A 6,000-nucleotide genomic window follows, 5' to 3' on the forward strand; every position below is an offset into this window, starting at 1 on the left:
AACATCGTTCCACTTGTACTACAACCCTTTCAAACACACATCGAACGCCTTCACCAAATTACGAGTGAGTGCATATCCACTTGAGAAGACGATGAATTTGGGTACAGAAAGTCCAAAAATAATCGAACACCATACCGACGAACAAAGACCCACATCGAACCTCAAAACTATCACCGATTCACTTTGACTTACACTACAACCCCTTCGAACACACATCGAACGCTTTCACTAAATTATGAATCAGTGTGTATCCACCTGAGAAGACATCACATCAAGGTACAGAGACTCTAGAAATAATCAAACTCAACATCAATGCACACTGACAAACAACGAACCCTTAAAATAGTACCGATCCACATCGACTTGCACTGCAACCCTTTAGAACGCATGTCGAACACTTTCAACAAACTATGAGTGGGTGTATATCCACTTTAAAAGATACTGCACTAGGATACAGAGACTTCAAGAACACTCTAAGCCCACACCGATAAACATCGACCCACATTGAACCCTTAAAATCACACTAACCCACTTCGACTTGTACTGCAACCCATTTGAACGCATGTCGAATGCTTTCACCAAACTACAAGTGACTGCATATCCACTTGATAAGACACTGCATTAGACTACGGAAACTCTTGAAATAATCGACCGTCACATCGATGAACACCGATCTACATCGAACCTTTAAAATAACACGGATCCACTCTGACTTGCACTGAGCCCATTCGAACCCACGTCAAACATTTTCACCAAACCACGAATGGGTGTGTATCTGTAACATCCCGAATTTTCACGGCCAAAGTTTGTACTCATGCCCGAGGAAACCTGGTGTTAATAATGTATAAATTGGATGCTTTGGAAATCACACCTTATTATTATTATTTTTTTCCATTTGGATTACATCCAGATACATTTATGAAGGTAACATTCACAAGAATAAAATCAACTGTATTGATTATTTCATCGGAGTAAAGAATTCAGTAAATAATCAAATTCCTTCTCAATGGGAGCTTATTACATTTATCAAGTTCGCAGTGGAAGTATAAAATTAAATCATAAAACTGTATTCTTATTCTTTCAACATAATCTTCCTTAGAAAGATTGTCCACTAGGTCCTCAATCTGTACGTCACCTACATAATCTGTATGGTTGGGAGATGGTCAATGCCCTACTCATAGAAATGGTTATCCTTTAAGATTAACATTAATTTAAGAGATTCATAAGAGTGATGTAAGGGTTCTGATACATCACGTACTTCATTATTACGAGAGATATTAGTATTCGGAAACAATCTACATGAACTAGTAAAGTATGTGCGGCTCATCATACGTAGTGATCACTATCACAATATGGAAAATAATTCATAATATCCGGCTCGACCCGCACTCTCACGATACAGATATTTGTCGGCGTGTCCAACGTTAACGTGGCTTTATGCAAACACCTCAAGGTGACACAACGACGTGATTGGTTTAAGCGACTATTTGCAACATCCAATCCCGATAAGTGATGTAACACGCATGAAGACTTACTTACATCGATTGTGTACTACGCCAACCAACCCACAGAATTATGTGCTGACCAAGAGGGACGTTACCCGTAACACATTACGTCCACAATAAATATTCGATTCACTAGTTATGATACCTTTAACACATCACTTGTAGTGATAGGGAATGTAAACTGAATTGTGATACCCAAAAAGGGTAAATAAATTATGGTAATAAATCAATTGAAAGGATAACGCTCAGTAATAGGTGAACATGAAATGGTAAGATAATATCATCAATTAAATCAAATTAAGTTTAAAGGATAAAACCCTCACCTTTAGTATTTTGGTCATTTGTCAATAAGGTCATTGGCCAAGGGAGATCTTAAGGCTACACCTATTTTCCTTTATCTAATCAATTGAAAGGATAACGCTCGGTAATAGGTGAACATGAAAAGGCAGGATAATAATCATCAATTAAATCAAAGTAAGTTTAAAGGATAAAACCCTCACCTTTAGTATTTTGGTCATCTGTCAATAAGGTCATCGGCCTAGGGAGATCTTAAGGCTACACCTGTTTTCCTTTATCTAATCCACAGATTCGAGATGGTTAGGATTAGAATTGCGTTGCTAATATTACTATATTTTATCTAAGTTTAGGAAAGGTGGTTTATCTTAAGATCCACCACTTCTATTGTTATGGGAGAAAGAGAGTTTGCAAGGGAATGAGGAATAGATTTTGTACCTGACTGTGCTCGAGCAACGGCCCAAAAGTCGGTGTTTTCCCGAAATGGCCTAACGAAATTTCGACTTCTCTTCATTCCTCTCTCTCTCTCTCTCTCTCTCTCTCTCTCTCTCTCTCTCTCTTTCTTCCTTTTCTCTTTCTTTTTCTTTTCTTTCTTTCTTTGTCTTTTCTTTCTTTCTTGTTGTTACGTTCAACAGAATCTGGACCGTCCCACATTTCTTTTCTCTCTATCTTTCTTGTTGTTTTCCTCCAAACTCCCGATGGAGTTACATTTATAGCGGTGTGGACCTTCCAAATTTTCCCTGCGTATCTTATGCAGATGCGTTTCCGTATAAGAGGAAATGACGCAGCCTTGCTACGTAACCTTGTTTTTGCGCATGACATAAGAGGAGTGGCCTGCGCAGCCATTAAGATCGGCATTGTCATTGGCCCACTCCTTCCAATCCAATTTTGGAAGTGATCGGAACACTCCTTGCAGAGGTTTGGATGGTTTGGATTGGAGTTGTGATTCCAAGGTGGGCCGTCCAATGTGCCGAAATGCCCGAACTGCTTCCGTATTCTTCGCTCCTGTCATGTTTTGCGGAGGGAGTAAATCAAATCACAGCTAGGATGACTCTAGTTTAGAGGGCAGAGATGGATCATAATGGGTGGTTGAGATGGCCAGAAGGCTACGAACGTAGATTGTTAGGTGTGGAGAGAGGGAGAAAAACGGGATTCTTTCCGTTTTCGAAAAATCAACCGCACATAGCTTAACTTGTGGTTGAGATTGTGTGTGTGTGTGGGAGCTTTTTAGTTTACGAAACGACCTAGGTACAGTCATTTTTTGTCCTTTACAGGTGTACGGCTTGGATCATCCTATCGGACCACAAATGGTGGGCCACAAGACCTTTAAACGGACGGTCTGCGTTTAAAACACCCGAAGGCGAGAAGACGTAAGGAGAGGTTCATCGGGTCAAACCTGGTTTGACCTGACTTTCCATCCAGTGCACCACTGGTGCATGTGCACTACTAGTGGGGTCCACTTGTGATGCTTGTGAGAAATCTACACCGTCCATCTATTTTGTCTGCTGATTGTTGGGGTTTGGCCCAAAGTTGAAGCTTATCCTAAGATCAAGTGAATCATACCACATGAAACAATTGATTTTATGGTTTCCACCGTTGAAACCTTTCTAGGCCCTACAGTGATGTTTATTTGTCATCCGACCTATTCATAAAATCATTCAGACATTGATGAAGGGGAATATCCTACTATGACTACCCATAACCTTTGCTGGACACCAAAATCAATGGTTAAGTGGCTGATTTGTCAATTGGGTCACTTCTACAATGATCTAAGGGTTGAAATCTGATATGTGCAGCTAATTCATGATATAAAGGTATCGTGTAAAATATCACATTAAACGGATTGTGGGGATCATATGATCTAGAATCCAGTGGTCAAGGTTAATGACATTTTCGTAATTATTGCCGATCTATGAGTTTTGGGAAATCTAATGGCTCCATATGGTTATAGGCACATTTCTAAGCAATTCTTACAAAAGAACGTATATCTAAATCATTATGGATATGGAGTTATTTGTTATTTTATTCAATGGAAAGTACTTGCGTCAAATCACGTGATTTAAGGAAAAGTACTTACGTCAAATCACGTGATGGGTGGTCTTGCTTTAAAATCAATGGTCAAATGGTCCAATCTATTGAATTAAGATAATTTTCAATGGTTAAGTTTGCATCAGGGTATAGATAAGGTTAGGATAGTTAAAATGGTATCGCACAAATGTACATATTACGTTAAATTTCGTAGTAACACTCAAGAATTCTCAATACTTAGGTATTGAAATGTTTGGGGTATTACAGTATCCACCTAAGAAGATAATGGATTAGGTTACAAAGATTGCAAAAATAATCAAAACTGATGCACACCGACCCAAACCAAACCCATAAAATGACATTGACCCACTCCGACTTGCATTGCAGCCTCTTTGAACACATGTCGAACACTTTTCACCAAAATATGAGTGGGTACATATCCACTTGAGAATATGCTACATCAAGGTATAGGGACTCTAAAAATAATCGGACCTTATAACAATGAATACTTACCTACACCGAACCCCTAAAATAGCACTGATCCACTCTTGCTTGCACTGCAACCCCTTCAAACGCACATTAAATGCTTTCATCAAACTACAATTGAGTGCATTTCTACTTGAGAAGACGTTGTATCAAGGTTCAAATACTTCAAAAACACTCTAACCCCACACCGACACACACTGAGCCATACCAAACCCTTAAAATAACACCGACACACATCTTCGAACAAATTAATGATATGCACCATCTGAGGTACATTGGCCAGAAGATCTTATTAGCGTGAAAACAAGCTGTTGACCTACGAACCAGCTAGGGAAAAGCATATAATGTAGCAAGGAAGTACGAGTTTGGATCAGAGCTAGTAATAAAATACTCAAAATAGCCCACTTGATTTTCTCTACTAGAAGAAATGCTAGTGAAGTAAAGGTGCTAAGGCTGTGGAGAGATTTAGTGGGCATGCTTTATAAAAAAAGATCTATGTTCAAATAGCATGTGAGATTGGAACCCCAAAACGATTAACATGATGAGGTGTACCAGATACATGGTTTTGATTCCACCTACCATGGTCTTCACACATATCAAACATAATTACTATGATTTTCCCCATCGGGACCTAGATAAAAAAATCAAGTTGGTGCATACTATCTAGTGAGCCACATGTATCACACACAAATGAATACTTAAGGAAGAGAGAGAGAGAGAGAGAGAGAGAGAGAGAGAGAGAGAGAGAGAGAGATGAGTTGCACCATTTATATTTCTATCTACTTGTGCAGCTCACTGATTTTAGAGTCAAGGCGGGAATAATCATAATGGGGACATGGATGAGTTGTCCATATCTTTCACATGTTTGCAACTTGCATATTTCCTTAAACATGTCTTCGTGCAAATAACATCATATCAGAATTTTTTAAAAAGAAAAGAAAAAGAAAATTGTAATTTTACAAAAAGACTACCTACTTATTATAGAATTTATGTTCAGGTACCTTTCTTAAGTTACCTCATTAATTTAAGTAATTATCAATGGAGTAACTTCGGTTAAAATTATTAAGAAGTTAGGCTTTGTTCTTGCAAGCTAGGGGGATGGGCCCTACAATGATGTTTGTGTGAAATCCATCCCAACAAGTAGGTGCATTACCCATGTTCGGCCAATAGCCTAAAAAGTTAGCCCACCTAAATCTCAGAAACAATGTACAAGGCAACCCTGACCCTCCAAACTCTTTCCATTGGCATGGCCTGCCTAAATCTCGGATGAGACTAATGTTTGCGCCACAAGCCTAAATTTTCACATGGTATGTAATGGTTCAAGTTGATTCCACATAATCATCACGATAAGGCCGGTAAAAAATAAAAAGTGGACATCTCTCTCCAAATTATTTCCTTTGGTGTGGCTCACCTGAATCAAAGGTCAACCTATTTTTTTGTTGTGATCGTAACATGTTTTACACATCTAATGGTGAGTGAATCTCAAATATGGATTGTGATAGACCCATCGCCCACCGTGATGAGTATGTGAGATCCACTTCGACCATTAGATATATAGTCCCACATTAGGTCCATTGCCAAAAAATAAGGCTTAACCATAATTTAAGTGGGCCACATCAAAGGAAAAAATTTATAGAGAGACATCCACCCTTGATTTTTATAGGGTTCATTGCCATGATTACATGAA

This window comes from Magnolia sinica, chromosome 9 (assembly GCF_029962835.1).
Source record: "Magnolia sinica isolate HGM2019 chromosome 9, MsV1, whole genome shotgun sequence".
Lineage (NCBI taxonomy): Eukaryota > Viridiplantae > Streptophyta > Magnoliopsida > Magnoliales > Magnoliaceae > Magnolia > Magnolia sinica.